This window comes from Podarcis bocagei (assembly GCF_964188305.1).
Source record: "Podarcis bocagei genome assembly, chromosome: 8".
NCBI lineage: Eukaryota > Metazoa > Chordata > Lepidosauria > Squamata > Lacertidae > Podarcis > Podarcis bocagei.
Genome location: NC_138133.1, coordinates 23,246,322 through 23,259,622, shown reverse-complemented (window position 1 = coordinate 23,259,622; position 13,301 = coordinate 23,246,322). Strand labels below are relative to the sequence as shown.

Below are 13,301 nucleotides of genomic sequence, written 5' to 3'. Positions count from 1 at the left end.
AGAGAGATTGATAAGCCTGTTAAATCTCCCTAGCGACTCTACGTTAACTGCAAAGATGATTTATATTTATCAAATAAAACTCACTGGGAAATGGAGATGCAGTTTGCTTTTGATCTGATATCAAATGGGCAAGGAGAAGAAACACCATTGGATGGAGCTATTTATTAATATTTATTTATTCAAAATAATAAAGAAGGCATTTGAAAAACACCTTCGGGTCTGCTAGAAGGATTGATTGTTGCAAATTTACTGCGTTTCAAACATAAACCTCTTTAGAAGTGCTTTTCAGCCGCATCCACTTCTCTCGTTTCCTATGTAGACCCCGTTGCCCTAAAATCCAGAGTTCAAATCTGGTTCTGTGTTTGATAACACAAGCTGGGGGGGGGGAGGTTGGTTGGGGGAAATAGCCTGCAAATGGCCTGCAAATCCCAAAAAGGTTTGGGATTAGACCTTAAATCTGGAAATGACCCATTCTTTAATTTTTTTATTTTTTAAAATTTTGCAAATTATTTTAAACAACCCTCAAAACATATCTCTCATATTCCTTGACTTCCCATCCACCCTTCCAGGGTGTTCTTTTCTTAGCTTATAAAGCCACTATACTACTAATATTTTACCCATTATGTACATTAATTCTAAATTATTGAACTACCAAATCTCTTCGGCTGCTCTACTTCAAATCCTGCATACGTTTTAACATAACTACGATATCCCCACCCCCCAATATTCCACAAAATAGTTCCATCCGTCAATGGACGCTTTCCTCATTCTGTTCTTTAATTCTCACAGGTAATCTAGCCATCTATGCATATTCCATCATCTTCATAAACCGATCTGGAAATGACTCATTCTAAACTATATGGGTAGCGATGTACTAGCCTTGACAATGGTGGTTTCCCTGTTGCTGACATGGGAAGAGCTATAGAATTAAGTAGTTGGTTTTTCTACAGAAATGAACAACCGCATTGGAATGTGATGTGTACAGTTTGAATGGCAAAAGAAACAAACCCTGAAGCTCATTTGTATTTTGACAAGCCCCTTCCTTTCCTGGTTCCCAGCCCAATTCTGGTTCTGATCTTTATTTCCTGATTTTGATCCGAGACTTAAATAAAATAGACTGTTCCTGGCGTTACAGGGATTTTTATAATGATTGGGGAGGGGGTTGCCGTTTGTTCACACACACCATGTCTCCTCAAAGCACCACATAACACACGATGGAAATGGCTACCAAGGGGGGAGCTTGGGACATGAGTGAGGGCCGCCATAATCCCTAAAGCATGAGCTCAGGTACTCAGCAGCCCCTCTGCCTGAGTGATAATCTCTGGCATACTGAGTGCCAGACAGGTAGCCATTCCAGAAATAATAGCAAACCCAGATCAAGACAAAAGGATGTGATTAACTTGGCTGGGAAACAGGGACATGTAAATATCTCTTTTGGGTGTATGGTGGAGGTCAAGGGAAGGGTGGGGGGCAAGCCCTGATGCTCAGGTTTCTGTTGCCAGACCCTCCCAGCGTGTGATGTGTTTGTGATGTATGCATGATGTGATTTTTAGGGGTGTTGTGGGTATCTTTGCGGGCACACGTGCTAAACCCTGTCTGTGGTGCCTACTCCTTCCCCCACAAAAGAATGAGACAAGAGACCAGAGTTCAAATTGGCCACAACTTTATTGAGCTTCAGAAGTGGGAAACTTGGCAAAGGCCTTGGCAGGTAACCCTCTCGGCCCGACTGGCTGAGGATATGCAGGCAGCTGAGGTCCAGTGAGAGGGGACTGCAAGGTACAAACTTACACAGCATGCCCTTCCACCGACCTCATCCCGGGAGTTTGACCTACATGCCGCCGCTCTAGGGCCAGGGACTCCCAGTTTTTTGCCCTTTAATAGGCCCTGCAAGTGCCACCGCATGGGGAGGGAGCATGAATGCATTCCCCCCCCCCCAGCTTGATGATAGACTAAAGGATACCTTGCCACGGCCTAAAACCACCAAATTTGTGACGAAATGCTACAGGGAAGGCGAAGCCTGCCAATGCAGGGGAAATTCCTTCCGGTTCTGAATACATCAACCATCTTACGGCCGCAGCAGTGCCTGCTGACCTGGAACGCAAAATATTAGTCTGTAAGGAAAAAGTATTGTTAACTAGGATGAAATTATTTGGATGCAAGGAATTATTAATTTGAGGGAGGGTGGGGGGTGATCCTGGAAGGAAGGAAAACCAAGTGAGGCTTGGACAAAGGGGTCAGCCTCTTTTTTTTGACCTTAGCGCCCCCCCCCCCGGCCGGCCATCCATTGTCCTCCCTGGCTGAGGGCAGGTCAGAGACCAACCCAAGTGGTGGGAGGCACCTGTCCAGGTGAGCCCCCGCTCGGTGCCACAATCCCTGCCCACCTGTAGGGGAGGGAGTGCGGAAACTGTAAAACTGATAAAAATGGGAGCCATCCTTTGTTCTGGGCTTCTTCCTGCTTCTCCCATGTGTTGGGTGGAAGTCCTGTTGCAACAGTCCTTGGAATAAAAACCAGGCCTACTGGCTGCTGCTTTGCTCCTATATTCCTGGCTGGTGCCTTTGTTTGGTAATCCAAGTGAGCCCAAGGATTTTCCTGTAACTCTGGGATATAGTACTGTTGCAAGATTATACAACCAAGCTGTTCCCCAACAAACTACTCCTTGCGCTTAACTTTCAAATTTAACTTTTCACTCTTCTAAGGTCCTTATTTTCTCTCCTCTTCCAGCTAACTACTCTATCAGCATCCTGCTCATGTTCTTTCTGCTTTCTCTATCTGCTAGTCTTGTCGGGCTCCTGTAGGAGACTCCCTGGATTTGACCTTTCCTGGCTTGCTTGATCCTCTGTTCCCAGTATTGATGCAATTTGGGTCCCTGGCTTGATGCATCTCTCTCCAGTCTTGACCTCTTGGCAAGTTCTTTTGACACTGCCTTGGATTTCACCAGCTATCAGTATTAATGTTGCTCACTTATGTCCTGAACTTTTTATTCTGCAAAGGGCTGGCCATTCCTTGGGCACTTCAAAGACCTGTTTAGTATAAATAACTGGAGTTTCTAGGTCTTGAATGGTCTTCTGTAACAAAACGTGTCACAACCCTGTCTGAATGAGCATGCCTATAGGGTAGTCCAGGTTCACATGTTCATCCTTTAGCAATTCTCAATGGTTGCTGGGAGCGGGATTTCTGTTTTGTCATAATCAACTAGGTCTCAGTTCTCAACTGCTTTACCTCTCTGTGAAATGTAGTATGCTGCAGCTTTCCCTTAGTTTTTGCATCATTGCTTTTTCCTCATCGCAGTGTGCTGAATACTTATGCTTACAGTGCAGTTCATTAACTATTGTCAAGCAAAGTAACATCAATGAAGTTTAAAAAGCAGAGTGATATTGATTCTGTATGGCTCAAATAAGTGTGAGGTTTACCCAGCATGCACAATAAAGTCACTCCTGCCAATTCTGATGTACAGCAAACATAGCTAAAAAGTGGGTGGCTCAAAAGTGTGTTTAATAATAATAATAGGGGAAAAGCAGGGAGGTTATTTCGCTGTCAGCATGCTACTCTTAGGTGAATATTTAGTGAACTGCATGATGAGATGAATGAGAAAACCAGACTTCTCCTCGCTCCTGCTTGTATGGATAAAAAAATGTTGATTGTCCCCAGCTTAATCAAGCAGTTTCCTTCAACATAAAAGCTTGAGTCTTGCTGCTAAGTTCTCTTCAACTCCTGGACACACCAAATCGCTTCCTCAGGAAATCATGTTTGCATATGATACAGCAAGTTCACCAAACCTTGCTCGCAGACAGGAAAACTGAGCAGAGTGGCAAACAATTAAAACTCATCTTAAAAGGCATTGTTTCCTTAGGTGAGCGTATATAATGGCACTATTTTTTAAGGAGGGGAAAAAACATTTTACATATGGTAGTGCCTTAGTATTTTCTCCATTATTGTGTTCCATTTGGAGATTTGGATTTGTTTTCTAAATCACTTTGGCCTCAAGAATTGTGCTGTTCTCTCCTATAACAGGTTGGCCACGTCAAGAGAATTCCAGCTCACTTATCCAGTGATTTGTACTGGTGAGAAATGTGCTTGTAAAGTGGCTTATTTTAAATGAGTTTTCTTTTTCAACCATCTCTTTTAGGGCTGGTATTTATGGAGAGAATATCAAAAGTGGATGTCAGATTAGAAGGAACACAGTGGGCTTTTCTCTGTTCCGTTCGTAAAGCTATTGACCAAGTGAAGGAAAGAACTATACAGAGAACAGAATGTACCCTCCCATTATTATTATTTTTTTAAAGTAATGTTCTAAAAGGTATAAAATCACATTTAAACAAAAAAGAGAAGGGCAACGGTATAAAAATTCAGCTCAAAATATTAGCAAAGCAGATGAGGAAAAAACTAACCTTTGCACCATTGTTGATATAACAACAACAACAACAACAACAACAACAACAACAACAACAACAACAACAACAACAACAATTCATTCGTACCCTGCCCATCTGGTTGGGTTTCCCCAGCCACTCTGGGTGGCTCCCAACAGAATTGATGATGATGATGATAATAATAATAATAATAATTAATAATAATGATAAAACATCATACATTAAAAACTTCCCTAAACTGGGCTGCCTTCAGATGTCTTCTAAAGGACAGATAGTTGTTTATTTCCTTGACATCTGATGGGAGGGTGTTCCACAGGGCTGGCGCCACTACCAAGAGGGCCCCTCTGTCTCTTAGAAGCTTGGGCAAATAAAACTGTTTCTACCTGGTGCCAGAATTAACATAAAAGTTCATATTAGATGACCCTCTGTCATGGGAGGGCATTCCATAGATGTGGTTATGACTCTAGTTACCACCCATCTCTCTTCAGATGGTGGGGGATTCAGATGATGCAAGCAGTGTTTGGCAAGCAAATGATTCAGTTCAGCACTGCCAGAGCATTCAGTAGGGCTGAGGAAAATATATCCCTACAGATATTGCTCAGATGCAACCCTGATCCCCTCTAACCATTGGCACTGCTGGTTGAGACTGATGAGAGTTGGATCCAAACAACAACCCCCCCCCCCAATGTCTAAAATAAGCCTCCTTTCTTGTTGTTGTTTTGTGTGTTGATTGCCATTCCTTCTACACAGGGGAATAAATTATTTCGTGTTTGTATACCGCTGAGATACTGTTGGTGGTTGGAGCCACAGGAAAATCTAAACAAGGGCAGTCATTTTCTTTGCAAAGAGTACTTGAAGAAAGCAAACAGTTAACCTCTCAGAGCTGAAAGCAGCAGCAAAGCTTTTGTCAGTTTCAAAATAAATGAAACCGAAGCTCCAGCTCCAAACTCATTTGTGGAAGTGTTGGCAACATTTTAATTTACAGCATTTTCCTCCTGCTGTTAATTTGAAAAGTTCCAAACAGACGCATCCTGTTTATATTTTAGTGCGGGTGATTCTGGCAATTAATTTCTCTGTTGAGAACGCATGGCACCTTCCCTCCTCGATGTTTCTCCCCCTCCCCTCGCTACCGCTGCCTTAGGGCAACAGACGCTGTCATAAATCATACATAGTCTGTAATGGTTCCTAAGGATGCTTAATGCGTTTGGGGAGTTTGCGTAATGGAACTTCCTTGGTAAAGGTGAAGCATCCTAATAGGTTGCCTAGCTGAAAGCTTGATATTAACCTTGTAGAATGATGATATATACAAGTGCATAGGCTAGTTCGTGGTTTTCAACCTGAGAACTCGTCGTGATTATGTTAGCAACCAATGTTACGGACGGAAAGGACATAGCGTGGTGGGTAGCCTTTGAAGCTCAGGGATAATATAAGCTTTCGAGCTTTTTCTTCTCCCCCAAAAAGGGAGAGAGGGTTTAATTCTTAGTTTAAGCACTTCACTATCTAGGCTGGTATTGGTATATTGGTTCCGGAACTAAAAGTATTGGAATTGATGGGGAGAAAAATTCAGCGGAGAAGGGTCAGATCACAGATTATTAGGATCAATGTGCATGACTGACCATTCTGCTGATAGAAATGGAGCAGCCGAGTTTTCTTTTAAGGTGATTTCTCCAGGGCTATCCAGTGATTCGGAGTCGGGCGTGATTTTACTTGTACTGTGAATATATTACTCATCTCAGCTGTAAGGCTCAGAGTCAGCATCGTGTATGTGTGTTGTGCTGGTGTTATTAAAGGGAAATCTATCCACTTCAATTGGATATAATCAAATTAATGGCTAAAGCCCACTGGATGGTTTCATGTTCCAAGTGAAAAGATCTCTCCAGTTGTAGGCTGGCCCTCAGAAAGGCCTGAACCGTCTTGACTTGGTGTTCTGATAGAAAAATTAGAAGGGCACCGATTGGTCAGACCAAGGACCCATTTAATCTAGCATCCTGCATCCTACTGCTATAACAGGGACTCAGAGGTGCTCTACAGTTTGTTATGAAAACTGCTTACTTAGGGATAACACAGCTGAGGCCTGGAGCTTCTACACTTAGCCATTTCAGCAACAGCACTTGCCACCCTAGTTCTCTCCACAATGCCCCTGGGAAGTAGGCAGGCTCTCTTCCAAATATCAGCACTCCACAGAACTGTTTTGAACGCTGCTTGCCATATCCGTGGCGGCCAGCCATGCAATTCTAGGAAGCCCACAAGCGGGACGTCCTCCAGAGGGCCTGGTTTTAAACAAAGAGCCCCTTCAGATGGTAAAACTGTTCCACTTGCCAGGTGTGGGGAGGTCACGTCTGTGGATGCCAAGAAGCCTCGTCTCTCTTTTTTTCTATGCACAAAGAGTTTTGTTTGTGGGAACTTTCTGATATCCACTCGCCCAGAAGCCCTGTGAAGTTGTAAATCCAGAAAAAAATCCAGCTGTTTGTGCATATTAGACCTCAGTCGGGGATAATCATGGTGTACCTGGGACCATTTTTTTTTTAAAAAAAAGTATCTGTAAGCTGTGCTCAGAACTGGCAGACCGTGGTTAATCGTTTGTGAACCAGGTTTTCTCTTAACACAGTGGTACCTTGGGTTAAGTACTTAATTTGTTCTGGAGGTCCGTTCTTAACCTGAAGCACCACTTTAGCTAATGGGGCCTCCCACTGCTGCTGCTGCGTGCCATAGCACGATTTCTGTTCTCATCCTGAAGCAAAGTTCTTAACCTGAAGCACTATTTCTGGGTTAGCGGAGTCTGTAACCTGAAGTGTATGTAACCTGAAGCGTATGTAACCTGAGGTACCACTGTATTGCACAAAAGCTTCCCTGCCTAGCTGACTCGAGAGGTGATCTTTGCTTGACACAGGTGACCAAATACGTGGCTTCTTTGCCAGCTGGCCTGCATGCCAAAGCTAAGTTTGAATCAAGATATGCTGGAGGATGCTTGTGCAGATACCAGACCCCCGTTGTAATGTTGTTCTCTCGTCAAGAAGCATCTTGCTCTGCCTGAAGCTTCTGGAGAGGTGAAAATGGCAGCCAGCCATAGGGCTTTTCAGTGATGAACTTTAAAGTGTTATTTACTGTTCTGTGTCTAATCCTATCACACACAGAGAGCAGAGGAGAAGCGTTTGTACTGGGACAGAGTAGTCTATCCAACATGTATTCACCTTATAAAATAGATTGAATCAAATTCTGCTCTCAGTCTTGTGTATGGAAAGCAGATTCTATAGTGTGTTTCTTAGGGACGCAAATGGCGCTGTGGTCTAAACAACGGAGCCTCTTGGGCTTTCTGATTTTAATAATAATTTAATAATGATTTATTATTTATACCCCGCCCATCTGGCTGGCTTTCCCCAGCCACTCTGGGAAGCTTCCAACAAAACACTAAAATACAATAACCTGTTAAACATTAAAAGCTTCCCAAAACAGGGCTGCCTTCAGATGTCTTCTAAAAGTTTGGTAGTTATTTTTCTCTTTGACATCTGGTGGGAGGGCATTCCACAGGGTGAGTGCCACTACTGAGAAGGCCCTCTGCCTGGTTCCCTGTAACTTGGCTTCTCGCAGCAAGGGAACCGCCAGAAGGCCCTCGGCGCTGGACCTCAGTGTCCGGGCCGTGTAAGGTCAGCTGTTCAAATCCCCATGACGGGGTGAGCTGTTGCTTTGTCCCAGCTCCTGCCAACCTAGCAGTGTGAAAGCATACCAACACAAGTAGATAAATAGGTACCACTGCAGTGGGAAGGTAAATGGTGTTCTCGTGCTTTCTGGCTTCTGTCACGGTGTTTCATTAAGCCAGAAGTGGTTCAGTCATGCTGGCCACATGACCTGGAAAGCTGTCTGTGGACAAATGCCGGTTCCCTTGGCCTGAAAGCAGAGATGAGTGTCACACCCCATAGTCAAATTTGACTGCACTTAACTGGCCAGGGATCCTTTACTTTACTCTTAGGTTCAAGAGGGGGAAAACACCTTTGAACTAAGTTCTAGCATATTCATCCATTTGCTTTGCTTTGCTTTGCTGTGCTCTGCTGCAGAAAGGGTAGTCTTAACTGTTTTCTCTTATGTTCTGTTTTTTGTCATCTTTAAATATCGGTGTCTCTGTTTTTCTCAGCTCTCATTTATTGGAGCCATGTTAGCAATGAGCATGAGCATCAAAGAGCAGGGAGGGAAAATCTGTGTCAGGCAAGCGATTTCCCCCTCTCCACTCCCTTCTGCTGCTAATGCATCTCTTTCCATCGCTTGGTGTCTTCTGCCCATGGTTTTTCATACTCGGTTAGCTTTTATTAACATTAGTAGATATAGCTCAGCCCTGCAGAGCTTTCAGCTGCTATCAGATCTGCACTAGCCAAGGATATTAATCATGATTCTGGTTGTCTCTGTCTTTTTGGTCTCACTTGAGTGTTGCTGCCTCCCAGCCCTCTCCCCTCCCCTCTCCCTGTCCTTTAAAGAGTCCTAAGGATACCCCTGGCAGTCTTCTTTAGCTCTGGGTCTTCTCTGTCAGCAACATTTTCTTGGCTGTCATCAGATAATCCAGAGTACTAATGATAAAACAATGTTTTTGACTGCTGCTGAAGTCAGCTGTGCCCTCATATGAGACCTGGCTGGCTTTCTAAAGTGTCTCGGAAACTTTGTGGTTGGAGAGAGAGGTATAATCTTCACCTCATCTTTGGAGAAGCTCTTTGCCTTGTCACTCAGGTTTTTTGCTTGTTCCTTTGGCCTTTTTATGTGTTAATTAAGAAATATACGGAGCAGCAGCTTTTCTTCCATTGAACCAAATGCCTAGAGTAAGTATGTCACCAAATGCCAGTAAGGGAGAATATTGGGAAGTCCACTTTTCACATTAGAGCCCAGGGTGAATGAACTCGTGAAGGAGGTTAGGATTTGACATTCCAGCTCCACTCTCAACTTCTGTGTACAGTGGTACCTCGGGTTAAGTACTTAATTCGTTCTGGAGGTCCGTTCTTAACCTGAAACTGTGCTTAACCTGAAGCACCACTTTAGCTAATGGGGCCTCCTGCTGCCACCGCGCTGCCAGAGCACGATTTCTGTTCTCATCCTGAAGCAAAGTTCTTAACTTGAGGTAATATGTCTGGGTTAGCGGAGTGTGTAACCTGAAGCCTATGTAACCTGAACCGTATGTAACCCGAGGTACCACTGTACTCTTCTGAACCTACTGTACACAGAGCCTAGACCAGGGGCTGGCAACCTAAGGCTCATGGGCCACAAGCGGCCCATGGGAGTCATTTAACTGGCCCATGGACCGCCGCCGCCCACTCTGTCAGCTCCTGTGCGCTGTGCTAAACTGGCACAGAGCAGAGAGGGGACCGCCTTCCACGACGCTGGCCAGCTTCCCATTGGCTGCAGGAAGCTCCTGCAGCCAATGGGAAGCTGCGTACGTCTCCTCCGCGCCGGAAGGATCACCAGAAATAGTGTTTGCGCATTCGTGCACGTGTGAACAGGCCCAAGCCACAACAACTTTGCCAACCCCTGGACTAGGCAGATTGCAGGAGCAGGCTCTATTGCTACCATCTAGATCAGGCATAGGCAAACTCTGCTCTCCAGATGTTTTGAGACTACAATTCCCATCATCCCTGACCACTGGTCCTGTTAGCTAGGGATGATGGGAGTTGTAGTCCCAAAACATCTGGAGGGCCGAGTTTGCCTATGCCTGATCTAGATCCTGGGTTTTTTCGAATACCATACTATGTGAACATAGCTGACCTCTGTTGGTTTGCCCTGGTTTCTTGCCTGAATAGGTCTAAAGCGTTGGACTGGGGATGCAGTTTCAGATCAACCACTGGCCACTATTTTTCAGTCTAACCCAACTCATGGAATTGTTGGTGTTCTATCATGTATGTGTGTGCAGGTGATGGAGACCATATATAATGGTTGGGGCTCCTTGGAGGAAGGGCAGAATAATAAAAAAGTCATATGTTAACTTCGGTATTATGTCAAGAGAGACTTACTGGATCAGAACAAATGTCCGTTTAGTTCCCCATCTTGCTTTGTGCAGTCGCGAAATAAATGCGTCCATGGAATAACACTTGTAGTTTAATGGTGAATTTGGGATATAATGGAGATGTAAAAGATTTGGATAAGTATAAAAGATGCATGAGGAAATGACTAACAATAGGACCCACAAAGGGGAGGAGAGTCTTTTGAATCTTGTTTTTATGATGTATGTTGGATATGTGATTGCAAAACTTTAATCTGAAAACCAAATAAATAAATTTATATGTATATATAAGAAATAAATGCCTCCAGGCCTTCTGTATGAAAATGCTCCTATGGGGGAGTGCCATCAGGCAGGGCATGAAGGCATTCCAAGCCCATTGAGGGGTGGTGTCTATTATTACCTATCTGCAAAATTGCTTTCTGGTTCATTACGTAACAGCGTTAGAAGATGCGTTGTGGGGCTCAGTTATTTTGAGGAAACCCAGAGATGAGAGTTAATGGTTTGTATGTGGTAGCGATGACGATTCAAAGTGTTCCAAGAATTACTGTACTCAGGAAAGTAGCAATGAGGGGTGCTGTGTAAGGAAGCACTTTGCTTTGCAAAAGTTGCATGTCTTGGTTGAAAGTTTAATAATAATAATAATAATAATAATAATAATAATAATAATAATAATAATATAAACAACAATTTATTATTTGTACCCCGCCCGTCTAGCTGTGTTTCCCAACCCTCTCTGGGTGGCTCCCAACAAAGATTAAAAATACATTAAAATGTCACACATTAAAACTTCCCTGAACAGGGCTGCTTTCAGATGTCTTCTAAATGTCAGGTAGTTGTTTATCTCTTTGACACCTGATGGGAGGGTATCCCACAGGGTAGGCACCACCACCGAGAAGGCCCTTTGCCTGGTTCCCTGTAGCTTTGCTTTTCGCAATGAGGGAACCGCCAGAAGGCTCTCGGCGCTGGACCTCAGCGTCCGGGCAGAACAATGGGGGTGGAGATGCTCCTTTAGGTATAGTGGGTCGAGGCCGTTTTGTTACAATCGTGTGCGCATAACTTTTATAAAGTTTGCAAACGTTACAGACTTAAATCCTGGGGTGGCTAACTTTCATCCTCGGTTACTCCTCCAGAACCCACCTACCAGCTGTGTGTGTGGCCATGCCACAATCTTGCAGGCACACACAAACATCCCCCATAGCTTATTTCTGCAGATCAGCAATTGGGGGGGACGGACATTTAAGTCTCTCTGCAGTGTTGTCCTATTTAGTTTTTACTACTTCTTGCCACTGCCACCGAAATAATAATCAGTTATTGGAATTTTAAAAATTGCGCATAGCCATTATATTGCTGCTGGCTTGTTAATGTTTCTGGATTCTTTTATGTGCTGTGGCTTATGAGTGCTTAAGGTGCATGTCCCATGTAGATTTTGTTAGGTAAGGTAAGTGTAAAGGACCCCTGGACAGTTAAGTCCAGTCAAAGGCAACTATGGAGTTGCAGCACTCATCTCCCTGTCAGGCCGAGGGAGCCGCCGTTTGTCCACAGACAGCTTTCTGGGTCATGTGGCCAGCATGAATAAATTGCTTCTGGCACAACGGAACACCGTGACGGAAACCAGAGCACACGGAAATGCCGTTTACCTTCCCCCCACAGCGGTACCTATTTATCTACTTGCACTGGTGTGCTTTCAAACTGCTAGGTTGGCAGAAGCTGGGACAGAGTAATGGGAGCTCACCCCGTTGCGGGGATTCGAACCTCTGACCTTCTGATCAGCAAGCCCAAGAGGTTCAGTGGTTTAGACCACAGTGTCACCTGCGCCCCTATGATTTTATTAACACATTAAGTGCATAATTATTCCAGGCTCACTGAATAGTGAGGAGTTACTCCTTTACTGCCTCCAGCTTCACTTTGTTGCATTTACTTTCGTACCGTCCACTCTACCTATACATAATGTTTAGATCTGTCCTGTATTACCATTTTGTTATACTGCTTGCAATTTATGCCACTGCTTGTCTTAATACTTCAGTACTTTCTCAACACACATTTTCCTTCTTAATAACTTTTAATGTAATTAGCCATGCGGCAGATTAAAGCCAAGCAAGAGAGATGATAACCCTACGAGCAAAACTCCAGGACTGGACAGAGAGAAAATGAGGTCGATCCTGATGACACTTCAAAATTCAATTGTGCCAGAGGTTTTAAAACAGGGAGATAGGAAAGCCAGCATGGTTAAAAAAATTATTTGTGGAAGTTCAGCTGTTGACCTTCTCCCTTATAAAAATAATTGGGAGCAGATCCTTGGTGTTCGTCTTATCCATTTTGTGACTGTGTTTCAGGGCAGCGTCCTCTATTTCTTTTGCCTTGGATTTTGCACATGTACTGCTGTGTTGTTTCAGCTGATACTTTTTTCTGCAGTGGATGCAATGTAATGTTTGGGGATGGTAGAGCTACCTGGTCCTAAACCTTAGAATGTTCCTGGGAAAGTTGCTTTATCAGGCCCCATTCAGGCTTACTGTGAATGGTGCAGAACCGATTCCTGATTATCCTTCCCCTGCTGCTTCAGTTGGTATTAGACTATGAGAGCTCTACGGATTGGAAACAGTTGCGGCACTCTTCCACCTGGTTGCTATTCTGCCCAGAAAGGAATGCAATGGTCAGGGAGACAGAAATTGTGTGTTTGATCCTATTCACAAAGTTTTGTAGTAACATTCTTCCTTGGAGCCACAGAAGAAGCCATCAGTAGGGAAGTGGCTCTGGAGCGCTAGCCTTAAGTGTCAACAGAGCTCTTAAGTGTCATTGTCCAAGCATTACTGTCATGAAGACAGGTACTTCATAAACCATGCACTTACCGTATGGCTGCAATATATATACATACTTTATGTGTGTTCCTGGTCACCATGGGTGTCAACCTCAACTCGCAATTGCCTAACCTGGTCACCATGGGTGTCAACCTCAACTC

At 44.1% G+C, this 13,301-nt stretch overlaps 1 protein-coding gene and 1 long non-coding RNA gene across 7 annotated transcripts in view; both read left to right on the top strand.

Annotated features, from left to right (window-relative positions):
* LOC308594084 overlaps window positions 1-13,301 on the top strand; it is a 375,081-nt gene that overhangs the window by 83,129 nt on the left and 278,651 nt on the right. The gene's annotated exons all lie outside the window — the stretch shown is intronic.
* Window positions 1-13,301, top strand: part of RNF152 (ring finger protein 152) — a 49,569-nt gene that overhangs the window by 34,084 nt on the left and 2,184 nt on the right. The gene's annotated exons all lie outside the window — the stretch shown is intronic.